Source organism: Hetaerina americana, unplaced genomic scaffold, assembly GCF_022747635.1.
Source record: "Hetaerina americana unplaced genomic scaffold, ioHetAmer1.1.p SCAF_4, whole genome shotgun sequence".
Taxonomy (NCBI): Eukaryota; Metazoa; Arthropoda; class Insecta; order Odonata; family Calopterygidae; genus Hetaerina; species Hetaerina americana.
In genome coordinates, this window is record NW_027286985.1 from 35,160,931 (window position 1) to 35,183,466 (window position 22,536).

Here is a 22,536-nt window from a genome sequence, read left to right on the forward strand (position 1 = left end):
TGGGATGTGCTAATGTAACGGCCCTTACTTCGATGGAATAATCCGCAGGAATTACGGCGGGGGAAGGTGTCTGGAGGAATTCTTTTCTCAGTCCATGTCGAGTGTTTTCTTCTTTCCGCTGTGGCGGGACTTCGTCCGAAGACGTCGTTTTGGACGAAAGAAAGGTGCAGAGTAGTAGATATCAGTGCTTAGAGAAAGTGTTGATAATATTTTTTATGTTCCATGTATTGCATTAGGTTTCCACACCAACGAGGACTGTATTTCAATTCCCAGGTATAGCAGGATTTTTCAATATGATATTTCCATCCCAGTTTTGTGTTAGACTAAAATTTACCCATTGGTACTTCTGCGGCATGGTTGGTTGGACTGTGGATCCACGTTTTTCTCTTTCTGCGGTAGCTTATTGTGACGCTGTGCCTCTCTCCTCGTTCTACCATATCTCATTATTACTGATAAGCCCTTAGGTGGTACGTTCTATAGTGATAATACGTCTCGAGTGCCTCAATCTTTATCTTTGAAGATCCATGTAAACAATGCAGTCCTGTGTGTCGCAATTTTGGATGAAATGGCGCAATGAGGTAAAAGTAGGTTTTTACGAGTACCATTGCTTGCAATGATATGATGCCATGATACAATGCTACCATACTATGATGATCCCAATGTTACTATGAGTACCTCGTAGTACCATTAGGATCACCATAGCATGCTTTAAAATAAGACAAAATCCATGAATTTAAAACATAAGAGTGGTAATAAATGAAAGAAGAAAATGTATTGCCTAATGAAAATTATTTGTACTGATAAAGTAAAACCCATTTTCTTATCTCCCATTAATTGCATTGCCTTTGTTCCCTTATATAACTATGTATCCACTGTTGTTATCGTCCGACATTAGCATGTACTTGAATTCTTCATCATTATTTTCTCGCGATTGCTTTTGAAGTAATTGATTCTTTGGAATTGATTCCCTGCGGTTAATTCGTTCTTATGGATATTCCTGAATATATGGACTACTTCTTCGTAAATATTCGCGGCTACCATTAAGCCATATTGTTCATATGACTCTATTTTAAATAGTATTCTTTGAATGCTCGAGGTTTTAAGGTCCTATGATTCCTGAAACCACAAAACCGAAAGTGAACTTAGGTTCTTTAGACAATTGGCTTCCGCTGTGGTCTTTTGAAGACGCTTTGAAAAAGCCACAAAAGCAAACAGGTTTGACTGAAATCGATCCATTTGCTGGCATCTGAGTGATGCGTTTGCCGGTGGGTGTACTAACATCCGAAAACCGAGGTTCATGGTTTGATCTCCCGTAGAAGTAGATTTATCAGTGATGCTTCATCCCCATTGCTTTGGTGATGCCCTGCGGTCACTGTAGTTGTAGTTTATCATCTATCTCGCATTGGATGTTTAACCGTGGAACCCTTGAGATTTTTGCAAGGATTTAGAACATTTTGAGGTCGTGTTTTTTTACAATTCTCTCTGCCCTCTTCCGTATTGCTTCATGGCCTGATTACTCACCATTCTGAAGTGGCGGAAATGAACGCAATTGCTTTCAACGGGCCTCCCTTCCCCCTTCGCCTGACATGTTGATTTTTCAGAAAGGTCGACAAGGTCATCCCCCAGTGTTCTTCACCATTCAGGACATCGATATTTAACCCCTCTCTAAGTCTCTTCGCACGGTCATGATGAATACGTTCCCGAGACTTCATCACATGGCTCACCTCTGGCCCAGCATGCCATTGAATCAGAGAACAATAGCGCGCTCGTATACGTTGCTATAATTTCACTTTTCCTTGGAATAATCTTTCATGATTTTTTCATCATATTTAATACGTAATCAAAAGCTCATTGTATCATTCTTATGTTTAGAAGGATGTTGTTTTTCAGGAGACTAATATTTTTTACTATTACATTTAGCCATTTTCGTAACAGCGTGGATCACATTTCTTTGTCAATATGCAACATTTTTTATCAGTTTCGGCACCTTCATCAGCGTACACCGCTGCTTTTATTCGGATGTATCTTCGTATTTGTTTAACTTTTCGCATTAGTGAGTGTACTATTCATGCTGTTGTCACGGAATAAAACATTCCAATATTTACTCATCATCAGAAACTGAGAATCCTTTCGTGGGAATAAGGTAGTAGCTGTAGTAAAGTTGTTTCTTGCATCACTGACTGTTTAAGTAGGGTAAAATTCACGCAACTGAAGTTTTGAGTAATTTGTTGCACGGGATGCATAAAGTCAGGTGCACTCCATATTCCAAGACTCCATTCTGATCACCATAAACTTATCGCAACCAGAAGATATTTTAATTGCAATCCAAAAGGCTTAAGATAAAGCTGATAGCGTACCTGAAATCTAATTGAAAAGCACGGTGCTTTTTTTTTTTAAACTGTCATGGGAAATATTATTTGTGTCATCACAAGATGTGTTCATGTAATCATTAAAGAAAATCACCGGTTTCCTCACGCAATCCACTCCAAAAAGAATCGAGTCTCTCTCCAAGAATTTATCCAACGACGTCCTGTGTACGACAGGTAAACGAATCTTTTTCTTCGATCTATCGATAACTTGCGTTTTTTTGTGCCTTCGTGAAGACTGCGTGTGAAACTTCACGTTTGTTGCTGCGGGGGAAGTTATTCCAAGTTTGTCGGAAGGTGCTGCACGCAGGCGATACGACCCTTCACGTTTATTGCAGTTAATAAGACCGATTTTATCGCTAATTTTTTCAACCCGAGTGTTTCTATCCCGCTCCACCTGTGCATAGTTTTACGACGGGCAATACAGCGAAATTTGATTGTGCTTTGCGCGTCAGGAGATCTAAGTGATGTGTTACGCTCTCCCGTCATTGGGAAATCCTCACCGGAAGGAAATAATTTACCAATTCCATTTCACATAAAAACAAAACACCTTCCAGACAAACCTTCTTTTTATTTTTTTTACTTTAATTAAATGAATGAACTTGGCGGCTGGTTGTTTACACTTATGCGTTAAATGAAAAGATGCGCGATGCTTTCCCTCCTGGGTCCGAACAGGTGGAGAGTCTCAAGTAAGATGAAGAAAAATGGGAGTGCGTACATTTTTACGGATTCTTATTCTTCTGCGTTCGGCCGCTCATTGGAGATTGAGAACCTTAGCTGTCTTCACTTTCCAATTCGAAAATTTTGACAAATGCTTCCCGCTGCGGCCATTATTTCGTCTCTGGTTCTGATGATCCGAATAACCTTCGGGAACTCGATTCCTTTCTTCTCGGTTTTCCATCTATCGTGACCGCCTCCGGCTGGTCGTAAAGGGGTAATGAACTGCGGAAGCCTCTTCCTTTCTTTATCATCATTTTCTCTCCAATTCTTCGTTTCCTTGTTTGATGTGGGAATCCATCAGGTGTGTTCTGAGACTTGAATGACACTAGTGAAGCGCCCGTGTACGTGCTGTGACGAATGGGATAATGTTTATTTATTATAATCTTCGAGGAGAGGGAAGGAATGGCAGAGGAAGGACCGAGACGGATGGTCCAATTGAGTTATTACAAGGTTTAAATGTTATGAGGTGCGAAGGATTGAAAAAATAGCGGGGAAACAGAGGATTTCGGCTAGATGCTACAAACCAGTGTGGAATTGTTAACTGATGGTTTGTTAAAGGGTAAACTTAAAACGCTAATGATTAATTTAAAGTTAATATAATTAATTAGGAATTTGGTGCTCTCAGCTGGGTAGTCTCATGCCTAACCCTACTACTCGTCGCCGTTTTCATTCCATTCAATGTCTACAGGTATTTTTTGATTTTTTAACCAATGGAAAATGATTATTTTTGAGGCAGTTATTAATCAGAGAGTTATTTTGGACCAAAGATATGTTCCAACATCGTTTAAGTTGCCGTCGTGGTACATATGTCAGAATTATCTAGTTATTTTTATTTAAGGATAGGGATGGAGAAGTCTGGCTTAATGGGATTAAATTTTTTAGTTTCGTCCAACTAAAAATTAACGTGTCACTTACTGACGCATAGATCTTTACCCGAAATTAGAGATTATGTTTTCGAATAAAAAAAAATGAACTTTCGTCGATGTTTGTGTTATTTTAAATCGAGAAAAAACCTTCACATTGCTATGTAAACATAACAGTACTTTGCTTACACAGTTCATAGACGTATGATGTGAGAGTTTTTTTTATATTAATCATAGATTTCTACAATTATCAGAATAGTTTATTTATACTATCCCGTAATACGTAGAGTTTTAGCTTTGATTACTGCTTTCCGATTATTTCAGGAACAAACTAAAAACCGCTGTACTCGCCTCGAAGATTGATTGACGTGAACCGGTTAAGGCATGTAAACTCACGCGTCCGAGAAGGGAGACTCATTCTTTTTTCCATGCCGCCTGAAGTTTCATAGTTCGATTTAGCACTCGTACAATTACCCGGATTAGAATCCAAAACCCTCTTCTTCGAATCCATCAAAGTGAATAAAAAAGTCATTTTTCAAAATGTCATCAATAGGGTGGGTGGCAAGGGATGATTCCATACCAGGAATGAAAGAGAAAATTTAAGTTTTGCTTATATGTTAGCTCCTATAAAAATTAAAGCTATTGCAAATAATGTAGGTAATGTTAGCTAGAGATACACACGCTGCGTTATGTGAGTGCTAAATACTATTCTAGGTATGCGAGACGATCTGCTTTGTGACAAGAAGAGAAATAAAATGTGGGTTAGATAAAACAATTACAACAATCAGGTTAGTTAGAATTTGATGAATGCTATATTTTCCTGTTAACAGAGTCTTTGATATTCTTCTAATCCATCATCGTTCACGAGAATAATGGTATCTAAAAATCTGTTGGTCCTGCATTTGATCTCTCGAAACTTATTGTTCATGTTCTCTCTTTCCCTAGTACGTTGGGGCTAACAGTAAGATTTCAACATCCTTGCTGAAGAGGACAGGTTTCCATCCATGCAGGAGATTTATTATGGGAGCTACCTTTCAATCTGTGACTGATTTTCAACCTAGTTCCTCTAATACTTTTAATACGCCATTACGTTTATCATAACAACGTTGTACAATTCTAGCTCCTCTTCGCTGCACGTGATCTAATTAAGTGCGGTAATTGACTTTTTAATTATTTTATCGCAATGGAACAAAAATGTTCACAGAATGACGGCCGATACACTATCCTCGGTTTAATAGGGGAAAGCTTCACCAACTGGGTTACCATGCTGGCCTTATTTGAGATAATGAAAAGCAAAAAAAATGTGCAGTGTGCAAGTCATGTATTCCAATCGAGCATGTTTTTCTTTATGTAGTACACTGCCTGTCGATAAACGCCCTAATCTCATTCTCTCACCCCCTCTGGCCCTTTTTTGTCGACAGGCAGTTGTCTCCCGCCTCAAAAACTTTTATTCCGTGCTGTCCCTTTTCCCGATTCTCTTCAAGTTCCCCAGGCTCGTCATTGTCGAATCTCGGAGCGCGGTCGCCGGGGCAAAAAGTGACCCTTTTCAATCCGGCCCGAGTCTGAGTGGGCGTGTGTGTGTTGCGGAGTGGGGAGAAAGAGGGAGAGAGGAAGGGGGGGATGGAAGAAGGGAGGCTGACGTGCACTCGCCCGGAGTCGAGCCCCTCGCGAGAGGGCACCAGAGAGGGAGCGCGTGTGCCTCCGAAATCAATCCGCAGGGGTTGGAGGGAAGCCGAGGGGGGGAGGAGGCGAACGGGAGCGATCCCACGACTCTTCCATAATTCATCCCTCTCTCCTTCCGGATCACAAATCCTCCCTTCCCGTTCCCGCCGGTCCCATCTTTCTCCAGTCCGCCCGCCTCCTACGTCCCCCCTCCCCCCCCACCACACACACAAGAGTCCCGCCTTGCACACGGGCGAAATCTCCCGACTCCTCCCGTTGCTCCCCCTTCCGCCTGTCGTCGCCGAAATGTCGGCGTCTGGGGATGTTTGGGAGGTGGACGCAATAGAGTCTGGGATTTAAGAGGGAATGGGGATTTTTCGTAGTCTCCGTAGCTCGCTAGGCTCACTCATCGAAATTCATCCTCGTTATCTCCGTTCCCCTCTAAGCATTCCTGAGTGGTTATCTCGCTCCATTCGTCCCTCCAGGTAGATCGCCTATGTACGTGTATAATGGGTTCATAATATAATATCTCCACCCCCTCGTAGTAATCGACCCGACGGTCGGTTATGTAGGTAAGTTTTTATAGGTGATAACTCATCTGATATAATATACAGATAATATATGGTATTAGGTGAGTTATCACTAAATAATGTACAGATATTAGGTGATAGCTCGCCTAATACTAAGGCCTCATGATTTGCGAAATTCACAAATCGGGATTGAGGGGGGGGGGGATCCTAACTCAATTCCATTTCCTATACCGCCTGAGGTTTCTGAGGAAGACCTGGCGACCGAAAAATCATTCTGCTTGGGCGAAACTGCTAGTCAAGTATTCTATGATTACTATAATCAATATAAAATCATGATATGATACAGAAGTATAATAATAGGTATGTACGATTTGAATATGGTCAAATGTAATAATCAACGCGGATTACTGGATAGGGATAGGTTTTGTATGGCTGGGAAAAATAAATCCCATTCTGATGAACTTGCGAAATAATTCATTAGGCGAGGGAGTGTATAGTTTTTGTCTCGTTAGAAGCAGTTGGGTGTCGTCTGGTAGACTACCAGACACCCAACTACTAACGGGACCAAAGGCGTGCTTTGTGGTTCATGCCTTGCCCCGGCATGGGTGTGCCTATTTACTCAATTGTAGCCATGGGGACTTGACGACGATCCGAAAGCATCATAAGAGGCAAACTTGTCACCGAAGTTGCCTGGAAAGAAAATAGTATTGAAGATCCTGAATTAAAATATTGGTCTTAAGTGACAGTCGGGAGGTTTTTGGTTCCAAAGCACACTAGGCAATGGCGTCAAATGCAAAAGAACAAGCTGTCCGTAGTTTGCTTGGGATTGTTGTTTACTTTAACTAAATATAGTTTTATTAAACGACTTTCCTATTATAACGTTCCCATTGTTATTGATTTTTAAGTCATTGGATTGGTATTACTTTGCCATATGTAGTGGTCGGGCAGTCGGGTCGTAGTATGATTTCATTGCCTTCAAACCCGTTTAAAAACTATTTTGTCCGTACATCTTAATTTAGTGTTTTATATCTCTGCGTATCGATTTTATTCGATGATTTATGGGAAAATTTGAGAAAATTCCGTTATTTCGTATTATTATTGGTATTCGTGTGCGTGAGCTATATTTTCCAGGTGCTTCAAACTATTCTTACTCTTAAATATACCATAATTTCGTTCTAAAAAACTTCTGCAGAAAGGAGTTTCTTGAAATTAGGATCACTTTTTCGTACCGAACAACGGTTGTCTGAGGATAGCATTTATCGCTGTAACGTGCAATTAATATGAATTTTTCAACCATGTAATAGGGTAAAACAGGGGCCAGTGGTGCTGCGGGACGACGGCACGGCGATGACTTTACTTGCAGCTTGTCTCTTGCACAGAAGTCCACCTCCCTTCCTAGGCGATTCAGCCTTTGGACCCCGAACTCCTTTATAAGCAAGGGGTCCGAGGGAAAGGCTACCACTATCCGCCCTACCTTGTTGAGACGGCGACCACGCCGGACTCAGGCTCCCGCCTCTTACAGACTCCCTTCCTTCGTAGCCTCCACCTCACAAGACGGGGACCACGCTTGACTTGCAGACCCCACCTTCTTGAGACAGCCACCGCGCTAGACTCAGCCTCCCGCTGCTAGGTGTCCACTTCTCCGAACGATGTGTCATTAAGTGAGTTTTTAACGGAGTTCATTAAAGCAGAATCGGCTATTTTTCTAATTCATTTACGAAAATTGTGCATGAGGACTTTATTGAGTGGGTCAGCAAATACCCTTAACTGCCTTTTTCATTTTTACCAATTATTTTTTTTCTGGGGGTAACGGTTACAAGGTTTAACGATCATCTCATTTTTTCTTTTCGTTGCGGCGATCATATCCTAATGTAATATACGCATAGTATCTCCTCCTTTTAATTTTTCAAATTGGTATGTCATTCTACTCGTCCACAGCTACCTTCGGTCGGTTTTCATTATTATTGTTCCAAGTGTTTCTGTATCATGCTGTGGCGTCGGGAAAACCAGACAAATCGTGAATAAAGGCGTCACGAAGGACAGCTCTGGTGATTTTCCGTGGAAGTTATCACTCCCATTTTCCTTGAGTATTATAAATATTCCCCTAGGGTACGGTTTGAATGTCAAAATAATTCTAAGGTCAATATTCTTTTGTGCAGGAGCCGATCTCATCAGATTCAAATCTAAAACTCATTCAATTCAATCAGTCTGAGTCTGCTTCAAACCCTCTTAATTCAAAGAGGGATTAAAACAGACTCGCACTGCACGGGCATGTGATTTCTATCCGGCTTCGCCGTGGATGCCTATGCTCGATGAATAATTAATTTTGCAGGAACGACCACCCTATTGGTAATTCGGGAAAAAAACACGTGTGGAACGGAAAAATGTCATAACTGGAGGCTCCTTTTAGATCATGATTTTTTACGTATAAAATTTTGTCAAGTAATTTCAAGGATTGAGTACGTCGTTGCTATGAAGTGTTTTGGATGTGATTTTTCCCTCAACACGACGGGAACATCGCCTGCATGTTACGCCGGCGGGCCGCACTAGATTTCGTGGGCCGACATCGCGTCTGCCACGCACGCAGACGTATGTCTCTCTCTTCCGGCGACGGCGCTGCGGCGAACATCACCCCTTTTTTTGCTTTCTTCTTTGTCGAAGGGAAAAAATCCATTGCCGACGAGGCGTCGCGGCGGTGGCCGCAGGGCCCATAAACGACGTGAAAGGCGCCCCCCCCCCCGGCCCCCTCTTTCCATCCATTTTCGTCCCCCTCGCCTTTCTCCTTCCTCTCTACTTCTCCCGCTCCCATTCACGGTCTTCTTGTTTTCTCCTCCTTTTGTGTTTCCCCTTTTTCACTTTGCCGTTATCACCCCTCTGCTCCTATCTTCCCATGATTCAAGTCCTCGCACCACCCTCCTCCCGCTGCGGGTCGAGGAGTTCCAGAGCGAAAAGATCACAGATATCTTACCGCTGCGTATTCCGGAATTTTATGAGAGTGGGTGTTCATATCGAATGAATCATCGAACCGAAATGTACCGTTTTCGTTCTCATCTCCATCTGCAGAGTATCGATCCACGGACTGAATACGCAGATCTCTCACATATTTTATGCTCCTAGCGTGTGTATCGTGGTATTTGCTTATCTTTACCGTTCATAAAGACTAAGGACCTCGAAATCTCCCATATTTTTTCTATGGTCTCTGTTTGGAATACGAGAACTGTCATATTATTACCTCGGGCGTCACATGAGTTTATCTGGGAGCAGTTGAACATATCGAGGCAAAGATGCTCCTACATCGATGCATTTCCCTCAAACGCGGGGGCGTGGTTTCCAGCCAGTCACAACTCTTGTTAGATGGAGAACGTTCAGACAGCCATGCGTCCTCTATTTGAGACTGCTGGGTGATTGGCCTGAAGCCACGCCCAACCAACCGGCTTGTCCAAATGGAAATAGGAGAACCGTAAGGTTGCGTAATATTTCCACCCTTGGAAGAGCGATTCTTCTCCAAATAAAATATTTCAAAGTGTGGAGAATGAGAGAAAAATGCTTAGTTTAAATTTTATATACAGCGCTTTATTGCCATTCCTAGAATGATTTTATGCTAACGCAAACACTGATTTCTAGTTCATTCATTTATTTTCGAATAGGTTCTCTAAGTAGCTTGTAAAATCGAATTTATTTGCTTCGTATAAATATCATTCTTGATTCCGTTCCATTTTTTTCTCATGTGTCGTTTTATCCATTTCTGTGACGCTAATTAAGAATAAGTCCACCTGTATCATAATTCTCTCCTTCAAACTTCCAGTGATTTTTTTTCGATATTCAAATGCTCCAATCATTGATTACATCGGAACATAATAATCCCTTGTGGTTCCTCTTGATTCTTCGTGTTAATTGATTTGGAAGTTCTGTTTTCTCTTTACTTCATGATCAACATGCTATACTCAGAGAATACTAGCGCACGCTGTATGCATGTCTTTATTATTTGGAAACAATAAAGCGTAACATTTTCTGATTTTTTTAGATTCCGGTAGCTGTCTTTGTTTAGTTTTTTTCCTTTAGAGCTGATTCTGACTCCACTTTTTTGGTAATATATACCAAAGTCAAATGTAAAAGAACAATCATTTAATGCAAATGGTCTTTCCCTCTGTATAAATTTTACCTTCAATATTTTCTCTTTGCTCTTCACCATATTGCTGTTCTTCTGTTCGTTTTATCGATTTGCATTTATTATTTTAAATATTCTCATTGAAATTATGTTGCATGAAATGCATAATATGAACGTACCATTTTCATAAATTACAATGTTCAATTTATGTATGTTGTGGCGTTGGATATTTATTAAAAAGGAAAGGAAAGCATGAAATTATACGTAAAGTTTATTTCTACAGGTTCATTTATACATTCATACTGCATGTTTGATGCCACCGTTATGATTTTTCGTCAAGTGTTGGCGAGAAGTTTTGGATAAATGAAAAACAAGAGTAAAATTAGTAATGTATTTGGTCGTGCAAAATGCCCTCTCGTTCCTTTTTTGGTGCTGTAATAAACATTCACGTTCTCTTCCTTAATTACTCCCGTTTATTGCCAATATTCGGGGTTTTGCGGCGTAAATTCTCTGTATCTTGAGGAATACTATCTCTTATGCTGATGAACACGTATGCATAGATTTGTAAATGAGTCTCTTATGTGTCTTTTCTCCATCGTGCGGAAAAAACTATTACTTTTGCCTATAAGTTTGCTTCTCTCCTCCGAAGACCTGAATAAATCCTCTTATGATTTTAAATGTTCTGATTGAAATTATGTTGGATGAAATGCATAATATGAACGTGCCATTTTCATAAATTATAATGTTCAATGTATATATGTTGTGGCGTTGGATATTTATTTATGAAAAAAGGATACCAAGATAGGTGAAACAGCGAATAACGCCGTTGCCTATCCCGTGAATATATGAAAAAGTGCTTGACACATTTCCATTTTAGAACTCGAAGGATTCCCAGCGATTTTGAATTACGACTAAGTTGCCAAAAAAATTGCCCGTGTCTCGTCTTATGACTGCTTTGGAAAATGAAGTACCTAACTGTAGTAATTTTGTAGAAGTATCAACTATTGATGAAAATAAAATCTTTTGAAATTAAATTTCATTATCAATAATATAGTCAAGTAAGTACTAATCCCAGGAGTTTTGATTTAGTGATAAGAATAATTGGATATAGAAATGCACTCACTTGCCAATAATTAATCATAAAAAAGATGCAGCAGGAAGTGGAATTTATCTTTTTAATACATAAATTATCCGTTTGCCACACTTTTGTGTGGTTAATTAGTTGACGCATTTCCCTGGTCCGAGAGCATGATGCAGAAAACTACCATTAACGAAAAGGAAGACTTAGTTGAATTTAATTTAATGAGCCTGTTAATATTTGCGAGGTAATTGAAATTCTTTTAGCATTAACCACTTTAGGAATTAGCTTAATAGTTTTGGAAATTATTGCACAGATATCCGGATTTCCGCTTGGGCGGTGACTAAATGGGTTAAATTGTATGCGATGTTTGCACGTGTGTAAGGAAAACATGCCAGCCCCTGGGCGGTGAAAGAAGGTCAGGATTTGCTTGTGGCAGTCCATTGACTCATAAGACGCGAAAGTTACCTCTCAGTCCTTTGCCGCTCAATCTTATTTCATGCCTTGGCGAATACTGAAATAGATTGAACAATTGAAAACAATAAGCGCGGCGAAAAAACTTAAGCTAATCGATAACTAGACGTGATAACCTACTGACGTGATGTTCCCCAAGTCATCGCACACTTTCTTAGAAGATTAATTTCTCGTCGATCGAGTTCAATTTGGCGCGTTATCTCTTTGGAGCTCGCTTGATAGTGCTGATCGAGACGCCTTTCTGTGGCCATACGCTTCACACTTCTCGAAATTTTCCCGACAATTTTTTTGCAAGCTAAGGCTCATTTTACGGAGACAAACGTCGGTTTCCATTACGGCGGCAATGCCTTTACTCTGGGAAAGTGGGGTCGTCCGCTTTATCCTTTGCGTTTATTCCCACCCTCGCCTACACATGGGTGTGAGTGTGTGTGTGTGTGTTTCCATAATTGAGGAGGTAATGGAAAATCGACCCCTACCAACCGCTCGCAAATAGGTAGCCTCTCAAAAGAAGGCAAGAGGTGACAAAAGGGAGACGAACGCGCGAGGGGAATGGTAGGGGACTAATTATAATTGTAATTATACTGTTGATATAATTTTAACTAATACTAATTGTAATTATATTCGTACTTATATCGCCGCCACCTTCCTTTTGGTTCACTCGCGAACGACAAAGAAGTAAATAGAAAGGAGAGAGAGAAAAAGAGAGAGCGGGATCGATATTGAACTTCCCCCTGTGTGTGTGAGTGTCTCATTCGTGAAAGCCGCTGCGGGTTGGGAAGGGGGGAATGTGGAGGGGGCAATAAAATTTGTCCTTGGCAGTCGACGGCAATTGCTTGAAGTTACGGACCCTTACTCCCCCCCCCCCCACCCCCGCCTGCTGTTCGCATTACGCGGATCAATACCTGTGCGTTTGTGTATTCCTTCGGGGTGGCATTCAGAATTCGGGCAAAATATGTTTGCCAGAAGGATATGCACTATACTATATACTATATATACATATGGATCTTTTTTTCCCCCCCTCGCCCCCAGTTTCGTTGCTCTGTGGAGGGAGGCTCGTATACATCATTGGAAAATCCGGGACTTCTTGGGTGTTTCTTCCACCATGTGATGGGAGTCAATCGATGAGATAGAGCAGCGATAGAGCAGCTGTTAAGCCTAGGAAGCCGAGTAAATATTTTCTATCGTCCAACCTGCGTCCTCCCTATGGTGAAATATAGCATCGATTGCAATGGCACGGTTTTTTTTACGTAAATTGCCTTTGGGTGTTTTTTTAGAATCTATGTATATTTTCGCAATATAGAAAGCGCGGAATAGAAAGATTGGTAAATTGTTATATTCCGCGAATATGAAGTGCATTAGAGCAATGGCGTACATTTAATTTTACAAACTATCATTTTTATGAACAAAGTGAAATGATATTCTGTCACTTCTATGGCGTCATCATGTAAGACCGACGTTATTGTTATCACGATGGCAATATTTTTTCGAACGTTCCCAGAAATGTAGTCAATAAAGGGTTGTATATTAGAAAAAAAAGTGGTTTGTTGTTGGGAGAGCCAAGTAAATGTATCAATGAGCAGTTGTGTCGGCTGTATTCATCCAAAACCCATTTTAACCTGTAGAATAATAATAACGATGTTGTTATTATCATTATTCCATAGCTCTCTGAATTCTCTTTTTATATCGTTCATCGTGAAATAAATACAGGATATTTTAAACGAATATACATGTAGATGTCCGGAAAAGCCTGTGAATATCATTTTCGAACAATACCTTTATTACGGGCATGTAATGAGTGGTTCAGGTATTGAGGATGAACATGCAAAATATTTTGCATAAATATTTTGATAATGATGTGAATATATTTCTTCTGTAGTTATTTTGGTGATAAAAAAACACGTTATCCCTAAAATCTTTAGAAATCTAATCTATTTATGCTTGATCAAAAATGGTGAAGAAGTGTCGTTATATTTCAGGAGTGATGTCGTTCTCTGAGTATAATGGTTTATGCTTCCAACTGTTCGCTTTTCCTGCTGTAGATAGTACGTGTTTCTTTTCCGTTGAAACGATATGAATGTGTATTTTGCTGTATTGAGTTTTGGCCTCTTATGGTCGCTGGAGTATTTTTCCATAGCTACTAAGTATTATGACGTGCATGGTAGCTTTGGAAAAATGTTCTAGCTGCAATAAGAGACCGAAACTCAATACAACAAAACCAGAAGAACGCGGGCAATTGAACCGGAAAATGTTAAGTTCGTAATGAGCCTTTTCCATGATGGTGTGCGATAATAATATTTTTCAAAATACCACGTAATTCGTCTATGGCTGTCTTAAGGTGGATGAACGAGATTCCGGAGAGGAAATTAAACATCATTTCAGTCGCAATCGTTTAGAAATTTGAAGGAATCGCTTATTTTAGTGCCCTTACCCAGAATATTATCTCGTCTGTACGAGTATGGTGTGTTCCCCATAAAATATCGGAACACCCGGTCGTCGCATTCGATCTTCCCATTTGGAACCGGAAATAGAATCCAGTTTCCTGGGCGACAGTCGCTGCAATAACTCTCAATTCCAATCCAAACCTGGAATCATATCCAAACGTATTCTAAATAACTACTCATCATAACCAACCGTAGATAAAATTATTGATGAAACCTGCCGACTGTCACGAAGAGCTTTTTCGACATCAGAATTCTCGATCAATAGGATACATGTCCTTTTTGTATTAGTTTTTCGAGTCGCAACGGTACGTGAATCTAGCTTATCTACTTTATAATTCAAATTGCTGGCATAAATATGGGGTACTGTCAAACGGAAATAATTTTTTTCTTCCTGGTATTCCCGGCGCAAACAAGAACGATATTAAATACACTCTTTAAAATGTATTTACTCAATGTTGCCAAATGTCTCACTCAGTTAAATATCCACTCATTAATGTAATAATCTCCTTATCTTCGAATTATCTTCAGAAAATATTTTATTCCAATGCTATCGTCTTAAGCGTTTGCCATCGTAAATTATCTTGTCGCCCACTCCGGGAAAACCTTGATTCATTCACATACTTCTTGGAAATTTTCTGAATCTCCTACAGTTACACCCGAATAAAATGCGGATGTAACTGTAGGGGATTCACGTGGAGTTAAGCGAGTTATATTTTTATAGTTAATTCGAATAGGCATAACTTGAATTTATACTTATGCATTCATAAGGGCTATTAACCGTATAACATATGATATATATATATATGATATATATATATAAACACAGATGTAGATTTTTAGAATATAGAGACACAAAGAAAGGACACTCACAATTTGTTATTTGACGTTTCGACAGCACGGCTGTCGTCTTCAGAATCAGATTCTGAAGACGACAGCCGTGCTGCCGAAGAGCGTTCCATTTCGAAGATTATATATATATATATATATATATATATATATATATATATATATATATATATATATATATATATATATATATATATATGGGAGTCGTAACGTGTGTTATATACGACTCCCAGGAGTTATGGAGTAACGGTGTGTAAATTCGTGCTGTCGCTGCTTCCTGTTTATTTAAAGATAAAGTAACTGAGTGGATTCGAGTTGCAGAGCAATTTACAAAACAATGGCCTGTAAAGAAATATGGGGCATGGTTATGTTTCTGAGTTGAAAGGGGTATTCCCCCGTTATCCGTCACTATGGCATTCTCCCTTACAATATTAAAGAAACAGCCTTACGGTTAGAATTTAGTTTGTGGTAGTATTTCAAACTTTTTTGTCCCTGGCTTTAATAACTCTGCGATCCGAATAAGATTCTATTGGTTTTTAATTTCCGCGTGAATTGTCTTATTTTTTCTGCACCCACAAAGTCGACCAATATACCGCATCGGTCCTAGAGATCCTGCAAACCTCACATTCATTTGGTAAATAACCGTATCAATCCAACCAAAAGTCGGTTTTAGTTGATGTTGTTGAGCGGTGCCAAATATTAACTTTTAAAATTGGCCTTATTGGCATTTTATTGCTAATTATGGCCATAAAATTGGCCATAATTAGCAATACCTCCCAGTGTTTCTGGACCTTTCTAAGGCCGTCATTGTAGAACTCGAACCATTGAAATGTCGAAAACCATTGTTCCTCCTCTTGAATGACGTCATTTGTGTTGTCAAATCTTCGACCCCGAAATGGTTTTTTGAGTTCTGGGAATAAGAAAAAGTCCATTGGGGTGAGATCGGGAGAATGGGTGGATGTGGCAAAATTTGAAATGCAAATTGCTTAGATCGCAGTCCGTTTTGCTTTTGAAAATGACTCATTAGTCGTGGAGCCCAGCGTACTGACACCTTTGGCATGTGTACTTCTTCATGAATTATTTTCCACAGCCTGCCGTAGCTAAGATCAGTCGCAGTCTCATTCATAATCGTTTGAATGGTTTCTCTTCGGTTTGATAGGATAAAGTCCTCCTTGTTTCTTCACTGTGGCAACCTTGTTCGTGAGTGATGGTCTTCCATTTCTTGGATCGTCTGTGAGGGACATGTGGCCAATTTCCTTTTTCACCTCATAACTATGTCATATGACGGGCTATCATTTCCATAAACATCCATCATTTCATCGTTACTTTGCCGTGCACTGTAGCGTTTCAAATGAAAGAACTTAAACACACTGTGAGCCTCTATCTTCTCCATACTGTGAGTTACTTCAATTGACGACTTCTTAAAACAAAAACAATCAATATTGATACATGTAGTGTACATCATTATGTAAATAAGGTTCTCTTAATATGCAGAATTTGATTCATTCAGATATCTAGGTTATTTCTTAGTGATAATTACCTATAAGCAATACCCCCACCTAATTGAGAGTGCGCTCAACGTCGTCTCACAACGGCAAATAACACGGTTATATTTCCCCCTTGGGCAATGGCCACCTTGGATAAGGTTCCCAATCATAATGTCGGAGGCAGTCATAAGGCATGGCGCGGCAGGAGCACGGCAGGACGAGTGGAGTCATGTGGTCCAGCCTGAGATCCTCCTCCATAGCGTGGTTCCTCCTCCTAGTGACGGTTGTTTTGCTTCCTCACCTTGGATCCCGCCTGCATTCCCTCCCCCTATCCTACCTCTCCCTATCTCTCCGTCCCATTGCCTTCTGCTAATGTCCCTCCCTCTTAGACTTTCGTGGAGGTCGCATCTCCTTTTAAGGGGACGCGAGAGGGCAGACCGCTTCCCTCCCAGCTAAACCACCCACTTCCCCTTCTTCTCCAACGTATTTATACCTCTCTATCTGCCAAGGGAATTACCGTCGCCATGACGAAGTTTTTTTCGCTTGTCTTTAAGGTTTCCAACGAGTCCGGTCAATGCGGTACGGGTAAAGAAGCTCAGAAGCGACTTAATTCCTGCATCTCGTTTTCCCATTTAAGGAAATGCCATTTCCTGTTTACCTTTTTTTGCACTCTCGCGCAGGCACTCGATCGGTGTGTCTTTTGGATTCCTTCTTTTTTTTAATGTGCGTGCGTGTGTGTGCGGACTGATTGCGAGAAATAATTGTGGCCCCTCTCTTTTAATTTTTCGTGTGCTGTCCGGATGAGTCCTGATTTTCTTGATTCCTCTTCGAGCCCGTTAGTTTTCATGCTATTATCCGGATAATTCGTGTCGTATTATTTTTTTAAATCAGCAACAGATGTTGACAGTTTTTTTTTATTTTTGTAGAAATGCCTCCGTAGAAAGTGCCCCACTTTCGTCACAATGGAGCCCTTCGGACGTGAAATCTGTCGAAAGATCAGATATTTCAGCGCAACAAGTTGCCGAAGCGTGGAGATATTTTTCTTTTTGTTTCTGCTTATATGGTTAAAAATCATTTCGCTATAGTCTGTGTAGTTTTGTAGACGGCATGAGACACCTTATCTCCCTAATGATGTCCTTACCACGGTCTTATATCTTCTGCTGGTGCTCTTATCTTATCTTCATAATCATCAGCCGTCTGCACGGCCACCATCTCCTCCCCTATCCAGCCGTTTTAAAAGTTAATATGCCGCAGCTCCACGTTCGATTTTAAATGCGCAGTGATATTTAAATCATTCAGAGAACTATTTTTATGGCATACTTACGTAACTGGTCGAGGAGATGATTGAGTTGGGTTTCAACTCTAGTGATGGAAATTGTTGCTAAGTCCTAATGAGAGGCCAAAGTAGTAATATCCACGCGTTAGTTATCATTTTATATGAAAGGTACAGGAGGACATGTTAATATGACAGAAATTGCATATATATAATGGCAAAGTGTAAGAGAATCTATTGAGTTATAAGCTTGTGCTAAAATTAATGAATCTCTCGAATTACTCGAGACAGTGGAGAAGTTCCGTTCTACAATGTTTAATGTTCAGTGTTTGTAGTTAGAGTGTCCGTATTCAATTTAATTGATTATATATTCAAGCTCACGTTCTTGTTTTTGGAAGCTAGATTTGTCTTTTCTTATTGCCCAAAGTTAACGTGCATTTGACAAAACGCGAGCTTAAGATCACCACGCGATTCGAGATTTTTCCCCTTACTGCGGAAAATGCTAAGGGTTTAGCGTGAAAATAAGTGACAGTCGTTTCTTCTTTTGTGAAGAAATTCGAAGGAAAATATCATCCAGCGATATTACGGTTATTTTATGGGTCGATCAATAGAAGGGATGTTGATTGGCGGCAGTGACTCAACGACTGTAACGGTGGCAATTTGAGAGATAATCTTTTATGAAGGAAAGAAATGTGATGGAATAAACGCCTACCGAAGATCAAAAATAATGGTGAAGAAAGAATCATATGCGGCGTTTTATGATACAGAAACTTTGTTTCTGTTGAATGAGGATTGGCGTAAACTGGAACGGTTCAGGATTTGGGTGTATAAGATGGAGAAAATACCGTGGATATAGTGGAAGACAACCGAAGAAGTATTTAAAATGATTGGGGAAGAGAGGGAGTTGTCAAGAAAAACTGGAAGAATTGAATGTAAGAGATGGTGGAGTATTGAAGAATGTGATGGGCAGGATTTGATGTTTGCGGGGAATAAGGAAGTATTAGACTTATTAGAACTATGTATTAGACAGTTAAAATTAAGAATTTTAGACTGTAAGGAGGGAGAGGAGTAGAAATAACGAGCATTAGGAGAATTTATTCTCCTAATGCTCGTTAATTTTACGCCTGGTTTCTGCATAGGACGGTAGGAGAAGTATGTAGGAACTCGACGGCAATGTGCAAGATTTTCAAGGTCCATCTTAATTTATTTCTAATCCGTAAACCTCATAAAAGTGTAATAATCGATCGGATTAGTGTGGTGTCTCGTCGATTATCCTCAGTCTGCATGTTTTCAGGATTAATTTCAACGGGACAAAAATGGCTTGTCGTTGACGTTGTGCCCGGGCTGCCAAAACTTACTGCAGGGGTTAACTAATATGCTGAAATGATGACTGTGCAAATTTTTTCTTTATTCTACAAATTTGTTGCCTCACGTACTTTGAGAGTGAACTCTTACCCTTAACCCTTTCTGTAGTTCCTTTTCTTTATGACCACTGTTTTTAAACTCCTCTTTTTGCCAATATCACGTATGAAATATATCGCTGGATTTTCTGCTTTCCTCAGAGCATCTATTCAGCACTTTATCGTCGTTAAAACAGCCATATTGTTGCAAGCATATGTCCTGTTGGATGTTAACTAATTTTTAGTCCAATGAAAATAGTCATGGAATCACTGCCGATTGAAAATTTGTTGCCTTTTAGTTGCGTGTTTTCAAAATAGGGAGTATCACGTCCTTTAGATTTGCAGCGTATATTTTATGCTTCGTTCAAAAGCAAGAGAGCACACGACTGGAATAGTGAATTTGGAAGGGAAGCCTTTGACAAAGACCCTTTGTCATCATTTGGCCCGTGAAACTGTATATCATGGGCCAAATAGCGGTGACATTACGTTCGTCACATAACGGGTCGCCATCAACTGTCCCTTTGACATTAGGAGGTCCACCGCTATAGTTGGGCAATTTCCGGTGCTACCCGGCGATTTGGCCTTTGTGCACGTGACGCTCGGGAGGCGATTATGGTCCGACTATTAATTTCCTCTTTGAATTCCATTCCCAAATATTCTCCTCGCCGACTGTCCTGGAATGAAACTCCATATCAAAAATGGCTGTTGCGTTCACAAATTTACAGTAATTGATACTGTCCCACCTTGGGTGTTGACTCCTGTGTTTTCTCGTATTCGATTGTATGTTGTCGATTTTACGGTGCATTGACTCCATCCGACAAATCAAAATGGAAAACCGAATTACTTATGAATACATATGTATTATAATTATATGTGTTGATTTCCTTTGATCTTTCATCATCTTAATTGTGACGGTTGAAAATTATTTGCGAGTAGGCATAGTCATTTACCACTAAGCCTCCACGACAGCCCTAAAAATATGAGATTTAATTCCGTAGACAGCATTTCTAGAAATTTTTCAGGGTTTCATAGTGCATACGACTACTCCAGGGTGTGCTACAGCGACGCATTTTAGACAATGCCGGTTTTAAGTTAAATCTGAAAATAATGCATTTTTGGAAAGGTAGAGGTATTAGTTCCATTATCGATGAAGACGTGATTTTTTCATGAGGATTCGACATCCAGTTTCGTGTTTGAGTTATTTTCAGCGTTCATCATCGTTCCATTTGTCGTCTTCCCTATCCTCTTTAACCTAATGTTTACCGGTCCGGTTCACACCCTCTTTTTTCGTTTACCGGTTCGGAGGGTAAATTGTGGACGTAGCGAAAACCACTTTGTGCGCTTTCTTTTACGTATTCCAATCTTTTCTCTTCCGCCATGTCCAGAAGGGGGTGAGGAGGAGGGCGCCACTTTCCCTCGAGGGCGCCGCCGGCACATGATCCATCCCGTGAGCGAGGGAGAAGTCGGCGAGAGCAGCATGACACACCCAGCGGTAGAGAGGCAAACCGCTCAGAGGTCAGTAGTCTATACCACGAGAGCGCTCCCAAGGAGTGGAGGAGGAGGTCAAGGTCGCCGCTCCACATCCATGCATGCATGGATGCGCCCGCTCACACACGAGCCGCGTTTTTCGAACCTCTCCTCCCGGCCCATTAAACTGTGTCCCCTTCTCGCCCGCCCTCGCTCCAACTCGGCGGCCCCTTCCACTCCGGCAGCCTCCTCCGCCCCTCCCTCGAATCGACCGAGACCCCGCGGGAGGGAAAGGCTTTTTCTCAGCCGTTCAGGGCGGGGTGGATGATGAGCCCTTAATGAAGGAACGCCCTTGGTCGTGCATTCTCCTGCCCTAATTAATTAATGCAATCGTGCCTTGCTCCGAGGGTCGGAAAAGAAAACCTCGATTACGAGCTGGTGACGCCGGTGGCCTCTCATCTCACGATCTATTCCTCCCAATAATTAATGAAATGGCGACGGGGTTAACGGAATTCGTGCGTGGGAATCTCGTCACAGATCAATTTTTATTCGTCGTGGTGAGGGCTGGTAGGGCGAAATTTGTACCCGCGCGGACAAACATTTCACTGAAAAATGAGTTGGGTTGCTCTTGCCTTGGGATCGGTTATTTACTTCACGGCTAAGACCTTGTTCTTATCGCCTTCGTTCATTTCTTGGCTTTTAAATTTCCGTGAGGCATACAGGAAAGAATAGAATGCGGAAGGAATATTTGCCCCGAGGCTAAACCGCAAGGTCATTCCGTCGCAGTTTGGATTCTTTTGAACTTTTATATATATTATTATTTATCGTTTGTATTTGAAATTATGATTTATGGAACACGTGCGAAAACGAAGGGAAACTCACTTCTGGCAATTTATCATTTCGTTTAACACTACGGCAAAGTTGAAACTTTAATAAATTGAGTCATTCCTTTCGTTCCCCCAGTTCGATGTACGTACTCCCTCAATGAGCGAACCGCCGTATGGATAAACTATGTTAATCGCCATTACCATTTACGAATGTCTAGAATCTGGCACTGCTTCGCGTGCTATTCTTACGTTCCTGTCATACGACGGCCGATGCGTTATCCTCATTGTGAGTGGGAGAAACGGATACCGCCGCGCACGTTAAGGCCTAATACTATGAATGCCATCCCTTAGAGATCCCTGTTCTCTCGAAATCTCTTTCTCATAATTTATTCCCTTGTAATATAAACTTTTATGAGATAATTTATATCGTATGCTTTGTTTACCGAGCTGAATGCTTCACCAAACTTATTTAGATGCTCGGGAATGGTTTTCGAAACTTTTGGTTAAAAACACATGCATGCAAATTCTTATTCATTAAATAAGTTTCAATTTCGCAGGACAGATGTAATTCACTTTTCCTTATCTTTTCGAAAACTCTACCTTGAACTATAATTGATTATGTTTACGTTTCGTCCGATGTGTCCTTGACTGGCATATACTCTAGGTTCTGGCGATTTATTTAGATATGACAGGCACAAGTCATTGCGATACAGGAAGGCCTAATCGCGCATAATGGATTTTAATCTGCCGAAGTGGTTATCACGAAGTATCTGACGTTCATGACAAAAATAAACCTTTTCAAAATAACTCAACTATTTCGTCACTTAATTCTAAGTAAATAAATTCTAATTAAAATTCGTCATTCCAGTAAAATGTTGAACTTTATTTGTGGAAGTCAATAAGGTCCATCGAGCGAACGCTTTAGCCACGTGAAAAGCCTCATTCGGAACTCGTTCCGCTCATACATGTATATCCACACACATGGACAGTAGAT

At 40.6% G+C, this 22,536-nt stretch overlaps 1 protein-coding gene across 5 annotated transcripts in view; it reads left to right on the top strand.

The window, feature by feature from the left end:
* The window catches only part of Mical (Molecule interacting with CasL), a 288,154-nt gene that overhangs the window by 125,348 nt on the left and 140,270 nt on the right, over nucleotides 1–22,536 (top strand). For all 5 annotated transcript variants that reach the window (XM_071589659.1, XM_071589662.1, XM_071589663.1 and 2 more), the window contains one exon: nucleotides 20,634–20,763. The gene's annotated coding sequence lies outside the window, so the exon portion shown is untranslated. The remainder of the gene's footprint in view (nucleotides 1–20,633; nucleotides 20,764–22,536) is intronic.